The sequence below is a fragment of the Ursus arctos genome, unplaced genomic scaffold, assembly GCF_023065955.2.
Source record: "Ursus arctos isolate Adak ecotype North America unplaced genomic scaffold, UrsArc2.0 scaffold_18, whole genome shotgun sequence".
NCBI classification, from domain to species: domain Eukaryota; kingdom Metazoa; phylum Chordata; class Mammalia; order Carnivora; family Ursidae; genus Ursus; species Ursus arctos.
The window spans coordinates 33,069,285-33,087,215 of NW_026622852.1; positions in this window are offsets into that span (position 1 = coordinate 33,069,285).

The window sequence follows — 17,931 nt, forward strand, 5'->3', positions numbered from 1 at the left end:
ATTTTCCAAGAAGAATGGTCCATTTTTCATAATGCCTTAGTTTTCCCAGCCTGATTCCTCATGTAGGAAGCTGGAGAGACTCCAAGATCTCTTTGCATTTTGAACTGTGTACTTTTCTTTACAAAGTAGGTAACTTTGAACTCCTTGCAGACTTTCTGTGTATCAAATTATAATCCACTCCATTAGAAGCCATACCTACAAATCTCTGTGAGACAAGTCTCTCTCTCCCTTGGGCTGAGAGTAAAGGTGCTAAGTGAGAATACTTTAAAAGATTTTTAGAAACCCTCTAGAAGAAAGGGTCTATGAAGAATGCTCATAGAAATCTTTGTGTCTAGCTGAGAGCATTTATGACGCACCATCGTAAATCTTCCGGAGCTCTTACAAAAGAGTATTACAGCCACACCCTTGGGATATTAACCCCCAGACCATCTTTACTGACAGAGCCCTGGATTTGATCTTTTCTCTGAGGCCATTTCTTATTTTGAAACCCACGTGAAAACAAACAGTTTCAAACCCAGCAGGTCCTTAAATGAAAATGTATTCTCTAGATTCTATTGGAAATTTGTGTTTCTTAATTCTTCATTTCTCTATATCAGATGGCAGATAGATAAATAGATAGCTTCCTGAATCCAGTTGGCACTTTCAAGCTTCTGCCCAGAAAACTTCTTACCCAAATACTCAATTCCATTATGTATCTTATTCATTTCCACATTACTGTAAGTATCAGTGTGGCTTAACTTTTCACCACGACATAAAACTAGCCACTTTTTTTCCCCCAGTTTAGAAGGAATGAAAAGTGATATGGGTAGTACAGATTAGGAGCACCAGCAACCCATAGAGGATTACCTTAGTAGTGGTCATCGCACGTTCTTTATTCAGGGAGAGATTCACTTCTAATGTGGGAAAAGGGTTACCTGTACTGTCAAAGGAGGGTCAAACAATGCAAGTCTTCAAAATCCTCAGCTTTCCTAGAAATTGCCCAAATGACGCATAATAAATTTCAGGGGTTCCTTCCTGGTCAAAGCCTTAAGTTTAATATTAGATTCTGCAAGACTGTGACTATATTTTGTGGAATAATTCAGTGTCCTATAGGATCAAAGTTTGTGTGTTTAATTTTGAGAAAGTCATTCCTGTGGTTATAGGAGACAATGGTTTCTTTCAGGGAAGTTATCAAAGTGTTGTGGATCGTTACCAGAATCTGAGTAGAGAATTAAACGCCTAAGTTTATCATTTATTTCTTCAAGTTTTACAATGCAACTAAAATAATAGATGAAACCCTTTATATTCCTTATGTTCACTTATGCCATTATTTTCACTCTTGCAGCAAGTTTGTGTTCACCCCAATACTTGCTTTTCATTGGCAGTTGTTGCCTTTTCATAGTGAAAGCTTCCATAATTTCATAGCCAAGTATTTGGGCTTTGGGTTGCTGTTGGCCATCATGGCCAAAAATTGGGAAGAACAGATCCCCCTGTAGTAGATAAGAACAAGGATAAGCTGGAAGCTGCTGGGATATCTCACTCTGGCTCCAACAATGACACATTATAATTATAGTGCCTGCCACTTCACTTAACACATCCCAAATTTCATGATTTTCTTTGTTTTTCATTTCTTTTTTTTTTTATTTGACTGATGTTAACCTAGAATCAAACAGAGTAGGTATTCTCAGAAATTTAGTTTCACCTAAGTCAAGTTAATGTAGTTCAAAACAATCACAATGGGACCGTAAAGAGAAGTGGTACCAACTTAGCCAAGTTCAAACCAGCTTAGCCAAACTAACACAGACAAGACTGTAATACTACAAGCTAAGTTATCAATATTTGCTAATACTCACTGCCCTTGTTTTCACATAAACACAATTTCTTTTAGACAAAAAAGCCATCTGGGAGTACCTGGGTGTCTCAGCTGGCTAAGCGTCTGCCTTTGGCTTCAGTCATGATACCGGGCTGGAATGGAGCCCTGCATGTTGCTCCCTGCTCAGTGGGGAGTCTGCTTCTCCCTCTTCCTCTGACCCTCCCTCCCCAACCCCCCGCCCCCCGGCTTGTGCTCTCTTGTGCTCTCTCACTCTCTCTCTCTCAAATAAATAAATAAAATCTTAAAAAAAAAAAAGCCATCTCTCATTATGTTCCAGGCATTAAAGAATTAGAAAATTTGAAGGAAAAAGTTGTTCACCATTCAGGTGACAGGCTTGGAAGATAGAGAATCAGAAATGTGATAAATGATGATGCATCATGTAAGCATATTGTATGGGACCTAAAGCAAAGTAAGACAGGAGAATAAGGAACTGTTGGAATTTGAGAATGAAGCCCTAGAAGATGGTAATAAAATAAACAGGTTCCGTGATATATGAGATATGTGGGGAGGGGGTAGGGAATATGGAATAAGAAACATTGCTCCTTGATTCATTCTTGAATTTAAGCCTTTGCAATTTCTGAAAGAGAAACTGAAATAAAGTGTATGTAAGCTTCATATAGAATTCACTTCCTGCCAACAACTTAGATTTTAAGCTCCGAGTTTCAGAGAAATAGTTTTGTGTTATTTTCTGAAATTTGCAATCCTGTGAATAATTTAATAAACAAAATGGAATGAAATTATTTCCATGTATCAAAATAGGTGCCTTGAAATGATTATTCAAGTTATTTTAATGTATAAAATAAGTGGTACAGGGTCTTAGGAAAAGACCTAGACACTTGATGGAGGAGCAGAATAGAGGAAGAAAGACAATGATTGATTTTGCCTAGTCATGCTTTTAACCTGTTACAACTTGAAGTCCCGCAGACTCTGAGATAGCAAAAGATGGTTTAAGAAATAACAAACCCAGGAAGGCCACTGTGGAAGCAGATGCTGCAAAAGCATTGTGGTGAACAAATATATCTCAAAAGAGGGCACTGGACTTTACCCTTTGTAGTATGTTACAGTCATCCATATGATTCTAAACAAGTGAGAGTAACAAAAAATAAAATAAAAAGTGATTTGTTGCTTGCTTTTTGTCAGCTTTTCTTCCTATTAATTCTTTCTCAGATGCACATGTGACTTCACATCAGGTCAGTGTTCAGCTAAAGCGAGAGCTTCTTGTAATAATGATGCTTTGATTTGCCCTTTGCACAACTCTTAATGAGCAATTACTCACAGGGTTGTTCTGGGAAAGATGGAGCAAAGGAACTCGGGAAATATTGGTAAGAGAAGCTTTATCAATGGGATAACACTTTTTTATGCCACTAAAAATACATTACCAAGTATTACAGTCTTAAAACTATGTGTTCTGTATTGTTTGTTCTGTGCAGTTTTGTTTGAGTATATGGAAGAAAATGGAGAAAATGGAATACTGTATCAGTTTGCTAGGGCTGTCATTATAAAATACTACAAACAGGATGGCTAAACCAATAGAAATTTGTTTTTCATGGTTCTGGAGGCTGAAATCCAAAATCAAGTTTTCAACAAGTTTCGTTTCTCCTGAGGCTTCTCTCTTTACCTTGCAGATGGCCTTTCTCTTGCATCATGTTCACATGGTGCTTCCTCCAGCTTGCACTTTTGCCCTCAGTGTTTCTTCGTCTTCTTCTAAGGACACCAGCCATATTGGATTAGGGCCCCAACCTCATGGTCTCATTTATCTCAGTCACTTCTTTAAAAGCCTTATATCTAAATGCGGTTACATTCTGAGATACTGAGGGTTGGGACTTGAACATAGAATTTAGGAGGGACACAATTCAGCCCATAACAGATATTTAAAATTTTTAAAGGTAGAAAGAAAGGGGGGGTAAACAGAAAGGGAATGAACCATGAGAGACTATGGACTCTGGGAAACAAAATGAGGGTTTTAGAGGGGAGGGGGGTAGGGTATTGGGATAGGCCGGTGATGGGTATTAAGGAGGGCAAGTATTGCATGGAGCACTGGGTGTTATACACAAATAATGAATCATGGAACACTGCATCAAAAACCAAGGATGTACTGTATGGTGACTAACATAACATAATAAAAAATTATTATTAAAAAAAAGAAATATAAGTCTAACATATGTAGTCAAGGGTTTTTTTTTTTTTTTGCAAATATCTTGATGAAATAATGTGTTCATATTAAAAAAGCAAAAGATCTAAACTATGCCTTACCCAGATTTCATGATAGATATTGTGTTTTTGTTTCTCACATCAATAGCATGGGTTCATATTATTATTACTATTTCCAAATAGGAAGGGGAAGCTCAGAGAGATTTAATCAGTTGCACTTTTTTGTTTAGGAAGAAAGTGCAATGTCAGGATCTGATCCTAGTTTTGCTGACTTTAGTACTCTTTCTAATAAAGCTATCTCTGGATTTTATTCAAGAAGTGTTAATAAGTTGTGAATCAACATTGGGAATTGGCAGATGGTGCCTAGCTATACACATCATTCAATTTAATTATATTTAATTAGAATGATCAAAATGGGTATGTGCAGGAGCATAGATAATGTGTATTTAAAAATGCACTGGGCTTATTAATGTGAGATTGAATAAATAGTCCATTAAGTTGTATCTTTTAAAATCTTAATTTCTTGTAAATTCCTTTTGGAAGTTTTTTTTTAATTGGAAACTTGATTATAAAACAATTTCTACAAATGGACACTGTGTACCCAGTTCTAACCTAGTGTTTATTGTGAAAGATGGACAAAGGGTATTTTTAAAATTGAATTGTCAAAAGTAACCCTCTATCTTTAAAAATTATAAGCTACAATTTAAACCAAATAATCTAAAGAGAATACAGATTACATTGGCCCAAAAGTTACTCACAGATTTTTAACATGTGATGTGCACTAGCCATCGAGTTATTATAATTATGAATATATTAAATGGAATTTCAGAAATCTATGAGGTCCCTTAAATGAAGCAATGAATTACATCAGGATCAGTTGAAAAAATAAAAGAGGAAAAATTTTCAGCCACTCTTCAGTATTGGAACCTGGTAGACCTCCTGAATATCGACCTCCTAGCCTCTTGTCATATGCTCACATGCCCCATGAAGACAGAAGCAGCGAGACCCCAGTTTCTCTCTTCTGCTTGTGATCCTCATTCTTGCTTGGTTTTCCTATGTCTCATGTTGTGAGAGCATTTCTCAAACTCACTGTCAGTTATGTTATTTGTTTTAACAATGTGCCTTTGTCTTAGACCATAAGCTTTTCCAAACCTTTTAGCTAAACCCAGCATAGTCAGTGTGCACATCTTACTTCCTCAGTATGTGGCACAAATCACTGCATTCTAAATGACATCCAATGTCTGAGTAATAGGAAGCTGCTATTCTTTAAGTGCCTATGGTTTACCAGGCAACAAACTAGGTGATTTATATAAATTTAATCATCTCAACAACCCAGTAAGGTAGAATTTATTATTTATGATTCAACTATTATTTTCAGAAAGCTGAGATACTGAGATAGTTTAAGAAGTTTGCTCAAGATATATGCATAGTAGAACTGAGAACAAAATCTAAACCTTGATATGTTGTGAAAAGAGCATCTGCATTGTAGAAAAATAGAGCTTAGTTGAAATATCAACTCTGCCACTTACCATTGAAACCTTAGTTTTCCTATCTTTAAAATGATAAGATAAATGATGTTTATCTTAGAGTATCACAAGAATTAAGTGGAAAAAAACATGGAAAGTTCTTATTATATTATTTGGAACAAGGTATATCATCAATCATGTTAGCTTATATTATTTTATGATTGCAGTATTATCCCACCACTTAGCATTACTGAATTACTTGAAGAATAAATAGGGTTGCTCTAGGATAATAGCAGCTGCCTAAATCTGAATTTCATGACACATCCTCCCAAATAAGAATAATATGAAAAAACAAAACAGAAGAAATATGAAATAAAAGCACTTGCTTCACAACTTAGCAATACTAGGAGGCAGAGATTTTCACAGGTGATATTATTTATAGAGAAATAAACACCAGATTTCACTACTGCATACTGTACATGAAAGGAATGAGGGAGAGGAGACTTGAGAGACTCTGCAAAAGGGAAGGGAATGGAGGTCTTAGACAAAGCACAGTTAAAGTCACCCACAGGAAGAGAAGGTCTAAAACTAAGTTCAAAATACTGATCACATATCTCGGTCTTAACAAGTCACAATATTAACTACATAAAAGGGAGTTCAAAGTGACCTGGACCAGAAGTGACAACCTCAAGGAAGCATTTTTTTTTCTAGGAGAAAAGCAGATATAGAGACAAGTGGTCCTTCATAGAGAAATGGCAAAGGTAGGATAGAAGACATCATGGGTTACCAGAAACAGGAAAAAGTCTGACCAACTGAATATGAAGCGACTGTATTAAACATATAGAGAACGAAATCAGCTGATTATGCTTTCTCACAACAAAATAACTTCAAACTGAAAGGCAATTGTAAAAAAAACACTCCAAATCCTCAATCAAGCCTGAACAAATATTAAACAAGGATGGAATCTGTAATTCAAAAATTAAGAATGAATATGGATTAAAAATGCAGCATGAAATATGAGAGTTGATTGAACTTAAGAAAAAAATTGATTTTAATAAAGCCAATCTCACTATTAAAATGAAAAATAAATTACAAAATATCCAACAGAATATAGATTGAAATAATTTAGTAAGGGGCTTTGAAGAATGATGGGAAAAATAGCTAAGAGAATAAAAATTATATCCTAAAAAAGATCAGATCAAAAGTGACTAAAATGGACAAAAAGCAAAAAACAAAGCAAAAACAAATAAACAAACAAACTATATATATATATATATACACACACATATATATATTGTATATATATATAATTGTAATATGAAGAAGAAAAAACAAAGAAACAGAAATATTTTAAATTATAACACAAAAAATGTATATTAAAAATAAAAAACCAAATGGACTTGGGAAAATTGACCCATAAAAATCCACAATAACACATAATTTAGTAACACTTTTGAGACAAAATTCACAAAATAGATGTAACATTTTAAAGATTGTATTTATTTATTTAGTTAGTTAGTTAGTTAAGGGTGAGGAAGAGAGAGAGAGTGCAAGTGTGAGCAGGGGGAGGGGCACAGGGAGAAGGAGAGAGAATCTCAAGCAGACTCCTGACATGGGGCTCAATTCCAGGACCCTGGGATCATGACCTGAGTTGAAAACAAGAGTGGAATGCTTAACTGATTGAGCTACCCAGGCACCCCTAGATATAACATTTTAAAGTTCCCGCGTGTCCAGCAACCACCTATGAGAAGCTGAAACTACAGAGGATGGAAGAAGAAAAAGAAATACTCTAATATTCTGCTGTAACTTGTTAGTGCAAGATACGTCAAGAGATTAAAGAGTCAGTAAGAATAAATAAGATCTCAGGGAGATCTTATGGATATATATTAAATAGTACACCCTGATAATAGCAAATATATGCGTTCTTCTCGAGGACCTGTCACAGTTATAAAAAACTGATCATATATTATTAGGTCACACAAAAAATCAATAAATTCCATAAAATAGAACAATTAATGACACACTTTGATCATAATGGGATAAACTAGAAATTACATTTAAATTTAAAAATAATTTGTCAATAGATAAGTTAATTTAAAAAATGAAAAATAAAACCTTTTATTAAACAATACCGAGTGAAGAAAAAACAATAAATGAATTTCTGAAAAATAATGATGATGAAAACAATACAAATCAAATCCATGGGATATATTTTAAGCAGTAATCATAAGTTCCTGACTAAAAACACTAGAAAAGGATCAACAACACAATCCAGAAGAAACACAATGAAAAACTAGTAAATTATAGATAACAGAAAAAATAGGTCATATTAATAAGTGAAATCTTGGTTCTTTGAACAGAGTTGACAAATCCGTTGACAAATTTGATTAAAAAGGAAGACAATACCAATGTAGAAAATAAGAAATGACAAATGGGAAATAAATACCTACACATAAGAAATTTTAAAAATCTGAAGTTGTTACTTGGTACATCTCTATACAAGTAAATATGAAAACCTAAAAGAACTAGATACTTTCTTAGCCAAAGACAGTTTACCAAAATGAATCACAGCAGACATTAAAGGATTAAAGAGACCAATTTACACATATATGGGAATATAGAACGTTATCAAGAGAACATCCCACTTAAAATGCCTTAGTAATAGTTGTACAAGGAAATTCAACAAATCTTTGAAAAATAGAGGGTATTCTATATAACTTCAGAGCATTAAAAAAATGAAAAATCTCCAAATTCATTAAATGAACCACGTATTAAATTGATAAATAAACCTGACAAAGATAGTACAAAAGCAACAGATTGATATTACTTATGAATATTGATGTAGTATTCCAAAAATAAAATATTAACAAATAAATCACATTAAGAGATGGTGCCATGAGATGATCCTAAAATAATGTTATATGTCAATTGTATCTCAATAAAAATAAATAAATTTTTTAAAAAGTGCTTATCTCATAGAGATGTTGAAAGGACCAAAAGTGTTTATACATATGAAGAGTTAAAAAAGCATTTGACTCAATAAATACTGATCATCTTTATGGAATAAATTAAAACATTCAATGACATTATACCAGGATTTGTACTTATGGCCATGATTTTGTCAGAAGAACTGCCCTTACTTTCTTCCCGCCTTACACAGTAGCAGTGTGATATTCAAAAGAAGAAAAACAAATTATCTGAGTCTCGTGAGTGTCCCAACATACTACTTGAAGAGTTTTCAGGTTCAGGGCAGGGAGTGGTAATCCAAAGAGAACCAATGATCTTACTGATGGACCTGATGAAGATTATTGTTTGGAAAAGGAACGGTAGCTAGAATTTGTGAAGGAGTCTGTCTTAAGAGGGGTATTTTCCTAGAGATCTTGAGAGATCTAAAAAGATTCTCATCAACTTTTTGACTGAAAACTAATCTGCACATGTGTAAGAGGAAACTATGTGAGAAAGAAGAAGGAATTACTGGAGGGCAATATACTAACATGCATTATTCACAGAGATTAGTTGGTGTTTCTACCTGTCAGAATGGAAAGACTTCATAATACATGGGTAATGGAGCAGTCTTCAGATCTACTATAAATATATTTCCTTTGTTTAATAAAGAGAGAAAACATAAAATATAATGAGAAAAAATATATCAAAAACTCAAATAGAATGCTGGAGATCAAAAGTACAATAGCCGAAAAAGAAAACAAAAACACGCTGGCTAGGATAAACAGTGTATTTGAAATAGCAGAAAAAAATACCGGTATACTTGAAAAATACACAAAATGTAATGAGAAAAAAAATCAAAATAATAGACAAAGGCTCAGTCAGGTATAGATCAGTATCAAATAGCCTAACATAATTTTTTAAGTTTTAATTTTAATTCCAGCTATTTAACATACAGTGTAATTGTAATTGACTCAACACTTCCATATATCACACTGTGCTGATCATAACAAGTGACCTCCTTAATCTCTATCACCTATTTAACCTGTGGCCCCCCCACCTCCCCTCTGGTAACCATCAGTTTGTTCTCTACAGTTAAAAATCTGTTGCTTTAAGATGAAACCAGAGAGGGAGACAAACCATAACAGACTCTTAATCTTAGGAAACAAACTGAGGGTTGCTGGCGAGGGGGGGGGGGGGGCGGTGTTAAGGGGATGGAGTGCCTTGGTGATGGACATTGGGGAGGGTATGTGTTGTGGTGAGCACTGAGTGTTGTGTAAGACTGATGAATCACAGACCTGTACCCCTGAAACAAATAATACATTATATGTTAATTAAAAACAAACAAACAACAACAACAAACATATAGTATTGGGGCACCTGGGTGCCTCAGTCGGTTAACTGTCTGCCTTCAACTCAGGTCATGATCTCAGGGTCCTGGGATCAAGCCCCACATTGGGCTCCCTGTTCAGTGGGGCGTTTGCTTCTCCCTCTCCCTCTCCCCCTTACCCCAGCTTGTGCTCTCTCTCACTTGCTCTCTCAAATAAATAAAGTCTTAAAAAAAAGTCTGTTTCTTAGTTTGCCTTTCTCTTTTTCCCCCATTATCATTTGTTTTGTTTCTTAAATTACACATATGAGTGAAATCATATGGTATTTGTCTTTCTCTGACTTATTTTGCTTAGCATTATACTCTATAGCTCCATCCATGTCCTTGCAAACAACAAGATTTCATTCCTTTTTATGGCTGAATAATATTCCAATGTGTGTGTGTGTGTGTGTGTGTGTGTGTGTGTGTGTGTGTGTGTGTATGTGTACTGCTTCTATATCCATTCATCGCTTGATGGACACTTGGGCTGCTTCCATAGTTTGGCATTTGTAAATAATGCTATTATAATACAGGGGTGTATGTACCCCTTTGAATTACTGTTTTTGTATTCTTTGGATAAATACCAGTAAGTGTGATTGCAGGATCATAGGTAGTCCTATTTTTAAATTTTGAGGAACCTCCATACTGTTTTCTGAAGTAGCTGCACCAGCTTACGTTCCCACCAGCAGTGCAAGAGGGTTCTCCTTTCTCCACATCCTTGTCAACACTTGTTGTTTCTTGTATTGTTGATTTTAGCCATTCTGACAGGTGTGAGGTGATATCTCATTGTAGTTTTGATTTGTATTTCCCTGATGATCAATGATGTTGAGCATCTTTTAATGTGTCTATTGGCCATCTGGATGTCTTCTTTGAAAAAATGTCTATTCATGTCTTCTGCCTATTTTTTAGTTGGGTTATTCATTTTTTGGGTTTTGAGCTTTTAAGTTCTTTTTTAAAAAAGATTGCATTTATTTATTTGAGAGAGAGACAGAGATACAGAGAGCAAGCAAGAGAAAGAGAGCACAAGTGGGGGAAGGGGCAGAGGGAGAAGCAGGCTCCCTGGTGAGTAGGAAGCCTGATGTTGGGCTTGATCCCCAGACCCTGGATCATGACCTCAGCCAAAGGCACACACTTAACCAACTAAGCCACCGAGGTGCCCCAAGCTTTGTAAGTCCTTTATATATTTTAGATACAAGCCCTTTATCAGATATGTCATTTGCAAATATATTCTCCTATTCCTTAGGCTGCCTTTTGGTTTTGTTAATTGTTTCCTTCCCTGTGCAGAAGCTTCTTATTCTGATGTAGTTCCAATAGTTTACTTTTGCTTTTGTTTCCCTTGCCTCTGGAGACATATCTAGAAAAAAAGTTGCTATAGCCGTTACTACTTGTGTTCTCTTCTAGGATTTTTATAGTTTCAGGTTTCACATTTAGGTCTTTAATCCATTTTGAATTTATTGTTGTGTATGGTGTAAGAAAGTGGTCCAGTTTCATTCTTTTCCATATAGCTGTCCAGTTTTCTCAACACCATTTGTTGAAGAGACTGTCTTTTTCCCCATTGGATATTCTTTCCTGCTTTGTTGAAGATTAATTGACATATAGTTGTGGGTTCATTTCTGGGCTTTCTATTCTGTTCTGTTAATCTATGTGACTATTTTAGTGCCAGTACTATATTGTTTTGATTATTACAGCTTTGTAATATAACTTGAAGTGCAGAATTGTGATGCCTCCAGCTTCGCTTTTCTTTTTTAAGATAGCATTGACTATTCAGGGTCTTTTGTGGTTCCATGCAAATTTTAGGATTGTTTGTTCTCGTGTTGTGAAAAATGCTTGTGGTATTTTCATAGGGATTGCTTTAAATGTGTAGATTGCTTTGGGTAATATAAACATTTTAACAATATTTGTTCTTTCAATCCATGAGCATGGAATGTCTTTCCATTTCTTTGTGCCGTCTTCAGTTTCTTTCATCAGTGTTTGGTAGTTCGCATCTCAGAAATAAATCACACTTGATCATAGTGAATAGTTTTTTTAATGTATCGTTGGATTTGGTTTGCTAGTATTTTATTGAGGATTTCTGCATCCATGTCTATCAGGGATATTGGCCTATAGTTTTTTTTTAATAGAGTTTCCATCTGCTTTTGGTATCAAGGTAATTCTGGAATTTGGAAGTTTTCCTGTCTTTTCTATTTTTTGGAATAGCTTGAGAAGAGTAAGTTTATCTCTTTTTTAAACGTTTGGTAGTATTTACCTGTAAAGCCATCTGGTCCTGGACTTCCATTTGTTGGGGGTTTTTTGATTACTGATTAGATTTCTTTGCTGGTTATAGGTCTGTTCAAGTTTCCATTTCTTCCTGTTTCAGTTTGGGTTTATATGTTTCTAGGAATTTATGCATTTCTTCCAGGTTGTCCAATTTGTTGGCATGTAGTTTTTCATAATATTCTCTTATAATTATTTGTATTTCTGTGGTGTTGGTTGTTATTTCTCCTCTCTTATTTGGGATTTTATTTGAGTCCTTTCTCTTTTTTCTTGATAAGTCCACTACAGGTTTATCAATTTCATAGATTTTTTCCCCCAAAGAACCAGCTCCTGGTTTCATTGTTCTATTGGGCTTTCTTAGTTTCTATATCACTTATTTCTGCTCTAATCTTTATTATTTCCTTTCTTCTGCTGGTTTTAGGTTTTGTTTGTTGTTCTTTATCTACTCCTTTAGTGTAAAGTTACGTTGTTTATTTGAGATTTTTCCTGCTTCTTGAGGTAGGTCTGTATTACTATAAAATTCCCTTTTAGAACCTTTTGCTGCGTTCCAGAGGTTTTGGACTGTTATGTTTTCATTTTCATAATTTCTTCTCTAATTTAATTTCTTCTTAATTTATTTTCTTATTTTCTGGTTGATCCATTCATTCTTTAATAGCAGGTTATTTAACGTCCGTGTTTTTGTAGTCTTCCCAGTTTTGGGGAGGTGGTTTTGTTATTTATTTAGTTAGTTAGTGGTTGATTTCTAGTTTCGCAACATTGTGGTCAGAAAATATGCATACTATGATTTGATCTTGAATTGGTTGAGGTTTATTTTGGGGGCTATTATGTGATCTATTCTGGAGAACGTTCCATCTGCACTTGAAAAGAATGCGTATTCTGTTTTAGGAGAGAATGTTCTGAATATATCTGTTATGTCCATCTGTTCCAGTGTTTCATTCAAGGGTTTTGTTTCCTTGTTGATTTTCTGTTTATGTGATCTGTCCATTGATATAAGTGGTGTGTTAAAGTCACCTACAAAGTCTACTTTGTCTGATAGAAGCATTACTACTCCAGCTCATATTTGACATCCATTTGCATTATAGATGTTTCTCCATACCCTCACTTTCAATCTGCAGGAATCTTTAGGTCTAAAATGAGTCTCTTCAAGCCAGCATACAAATGGATCTTGTTTTTTATTCATTCTGTCACCCTATGTCTTTTGATTGGAGCATTTAGTCCATTTATATTCAAAGCAATTATTGATAGGTATGTATTTATTGTCATTTTATTATTTGTTTTGTGGTTGTTTCTGAAGATTTTTTTCTTATCCTTTCTTGTCTTTCTCTCTTTCACAGTTTGCTGATTTTCTTTAGTGATATGTTTAGATTTCTTTGTCTTTATTCTTTGCATACTTATTAGTGGTTTTCAATGTATGGTTATCATTAAGTTTGTACATAACCTGCATATAACAGTCTACGTTAAGTTGATGATCATTTAAGTTTGAACTCATTCTTTATCCCTCTCTTCCCCGTGCGCTAGGTTTATGCTGTCATATTTTAATTCTTTTATTCCAATAGCCTAACATAAATTTAATTAGAGCCACTGACACTGGAGGTGGGGGACAGAAAAAACCACTGAAGTAAAATGATGGCGAGAATTTTCCAAATTTGAAGAAAATTATGCATGTGCAAACTCAAGCAGTTCGGGAAACCACAGCGAATTTAGAATAAAGAAAATCACATAAAGGAACATCATAATTAAATAACTGAAAATCAAATAAAGGGAAAATATTAAAGACAGAGAAAAATGACACATATCGATTATAACAGACAAACAAATATGTGATAGAACAAATCCTTTCCTGATAATAGAATGCTAATAAATATAGAATGGATTATGAATTAGAAAATTACTATTTCAGAGTTAATGTAGTAAATTACATTCTGGTAAGAATTACTGATGGGTACTAAAACTATGGAATGGAGGGGTTGTTGTAGAATAGTATATTACATAATCTCAAATACCGCCCTTATAAATGTATAAATGACAAAATGAAAAATGGTAACTAAGTGGTGAGGGAATCAGAAAGTACCATAGTAAGTCTTACAGTGTGGAGGGCAGACTCTTAGTTGGCTCCCTCCTTCTGGTAGTCATGCCAACTATATACTCATTTCATTGAATATGGGCAGGACCTGCTACTTAAATTAATACAGCAAAGATAATGAGATGCCACTTGCAAGATAATACTACGTAAGTTTGTCACCCATCTTGCTAGTAGACTTTCTCCCTTGCTGGTTTTGATGAAGCAAGCTGCTATATTCGGAGCTGCCCTATTGAGAGGCCCATGGAACTGAGGGAAGCATAGGCAGAAGGAACTAAGGCCCTCAGCCCTATGGCTTGCAAGGGTCCGAATTCTGCTTAGAATCATGTGAGATTTGAAGCAGATCCTTTTGTAGTTGAGACTTGAAATGATACCACAGCCTCAACTGTGGTTGCCATCTTGGTTATGAAACAGAACACACACTTGAGCCACCCCCATTCCTCTGACCCAGTGAAACTGTCATACAATAAAGTTGTGTGTTCTTTAAACTGCCAATTTTGTGCGTCACTGTTAGGCAACAATAGATAAATAATTCACCAAGCTATCAAAATTAACATCATCAATAAAGACAAACAGAAATCCTATGCTACTGGATATGGTATTCTGAAAAATATACAGCATCACTTATATAGTGTCCCAGCCCACAATGCATACTTGAATCTATCCATAGGGAGACAGTAATACCCAGGTTGAGGAATATTCTATAAAATTACTGGTTATATTCTTTAATGACATGAAAGAAAGAAAACCAAAGGAACTGCTCCAGGTTGAAGGAAACTAAATAGACATGAGAGCTAAATACAATTTCTGATCCTAGACCAAATCTTATACTAGAAAACAAATAGCTATAAAGTGTATCACTGTGAAATTGATGAAGTTGGAACACACAAAATGTGAAGTATACAAAAGGTGTATTGATGGTACATTTCTTGAATTTGTTTACTGTATTAGGGATTATGGCTGTGTGATTAAATAACTTGGCCTTAGGAAATGCATGCTGAAGTATTGTGGGTTTATAAAACTACTCTATGATTTCTTATAGAGAAGGCAAAGCAAATGTGGGCAAGTGTTGAAAATTAATCTGCAAAAAATTCAGTTATTTTATACATTTTTTGTAAATTTTCTCTAAGTTTAAAATTATTTTAAAATAAAATGGTAGAAATAATGATAAACAGATATTCAGTTGTTCCTGAACACATTGTATTACACTGAAAAACCTAACAGAACTTAGGATTTCCCAGGATATAACCAAGGCACTGTCACACATTGAGTCTTATATATCATTAGTTAAAAATGCACAAACTATTAATGTCTTTTTAGCTTCTACTAGCTTGCAGAAATCTTGACATGGAGAGTTAGAAAAAAATGCAGTTTTTCTCCATTCCTAGTTTAGAAAGTATCCCTATACATTTTATCAAAAGCTAATTAAAATTCCATGCCACTGGTAAAAAGAACATGAACACAAAATTTAGCAAAGGTAGATAAATCACTAGGACACTGGGAATTGACTGCAGGAGAAAAAAACTTGAATATTGCAGCAAAACTAGGCCATCTATTCACTTCAACAAGAATCGATCGCTTATAATTTATCTGCTGGGCTGCCTGAGAAAGAGAGGGAAAGCCATGGTATCATTATCATCATCGTACAATTACTTAGATGTTAATTGGTAATCCGCCGTAATAATACCCATAGCACTGAAAAATAGAGGAGAAGATCTAAATAGGATATGGAAAGAGGAAAATTTTAGTTGTAGAGAAAAACACAAATCATTTTCTCTCTACAACTTCTCTCTCTCTGATCTCCTGGCTGAAAAAAAAAATGTAATTGGATTTTACTAAGTTACCATTGCTCCTCTCTGGTAATTACAGTGAAACAGTGAAAGTTAAAGTTTCAGAGCATATATACACTCTATATTATTTTCCTCTTCAATTTCCAAAATGTTATTTTATGACATAGCAACTTCAAAATCAAGAGTGTTTAAAAACTGTTGGCAGGCTGGATGGCTCAAGAGATTTGTAATAGGTTATACACTGCCTTTGATTTCTAGGTCATTGCTTTAAATTCATTCTGCTTAATGACTATTGGCTGTTTAAAGTGAAATGAACTGGTGAGTTTAGCAGAGTTCCATAGTCATTTGTATTATCTACTACCTTTTCCAAAAAGTTTGTGTATAAGTAGAGTCTCTAGTCACCCCCAAGCCTCAGCAAGCAAGTTGAGAGATCCAAGTAAGAAATATGAGTTCAAGATTGAGATGCAATCACTTTTTTGACTATATAATTATCAACAATGAGCTTGTGTTCTTTTATCCTTAATTTCTCCACTTTTTACATTTGTGCATAAATGTGCATGTATTTTATATATAAATCATCTATTTCATTGAATTGTTTTATCAAATAAATATTTTATGTGACCATAACAACAAACGTTTTTTGAGGGTCTCCTAAAGGGCAAATACTACAGTTCACATTACTTCACTTAATTTTATGTAATGCTTATAACTCACTGTGAGGTAGTTATTATCTTTTTTAATAAATGGGAAAACCACCACGGAGACCTTATGCAGCTTCCCTGAAACACATAGCTTGATTCTGAAAGAAAGTAAGAAAGTAATCATTCCTTTAATGAGGATTAAATAGGTATTACTGGTCCAACTTAATTCTATCAAATTTTGTCCAAGGCACTGGAGAAACAATGGTGAACAAGAGAGACAGAGACCAAGCTCTCAAGAACTACTTTCTGGAGGACAAGGCAGACAGCAAACAAACATGTGAATAATAATATTTCAAATATTAGTAATATTATAAAGAGTATAAATATATTTAGTGAAGACAGACTGAGGGGACATGTGTTGCATATAATAACCCAGAAAAGACTCTAGGGAAGGTGACATTTAACCAGAGACCTGAATAATGACAAGGAACCATGTCCTTTGTCAATGTGCCAAGGTTGATGTGCAAATTTATTATAATCCAAGTTAGGTCTATCCATATTCCTTTGCAGTCTTAATCGTCTCTTTCTTGTCTTTCTCCTGACTTTAAAAGACAAATGATTTAGCAAATTTGCAGAGATTACCAATGCAAAATTGGAGATTATTTCACAATCCAAAAACAGAGGGAAGAAAGAGAAAGTTAGTTGAGGAAAATGAAAATAGCCTTACATAGTTTGTAATAAAATGACTCCGAAGTTTAATCTGGTCTGTGCCACTTGCCTGTCATGTGATTTGTGATTTGGCTAAATTCCCTCCTTCTTCTCAAAACAACAAAAACAACAACAACAACAACAAAGCTTTTGTATAATATACTCAGTTGTTCTGAGGGTTAAATGAAATAGCTTTTTAAAATATCTAGGGTATAGTGCTTGAAATGTGAGTACCTGGAATTTGGGGGAGTGGGGTGGAAATTGAGAAATAATTCTCCTGTGGATATCTTTAGAAAAGGTTTTTAAGACTGTGACTCCCTTTCTTTCTCTTACATTAATATAATATGCTAATGGAAGCCATATTAGGAATTTTAAAATATGATAGTAATATGAACTAAGTGATAAAAAAAGAAAGTTGGTTCTTTGTGACTCTAGAACATGTGTGTTGTAAGCAAACATGTAAATACGTCCATCTATTCATTCTCCACTCAAAGAGTTCGTTATTTATTCTCACATAGCATGCTTCACGTCAGAGAAATAAACTGGGTGATATTCCCCTTCAAAAAAAAGTTAAATGAATGTGATTAAATACCATTAACAACGTGCAGAAATCCGTAATAGACCTGACCTTTCTGTGCTACCCAGGGAGGGATACGTCGTTGTTTTGTATTTCTGTGGTAA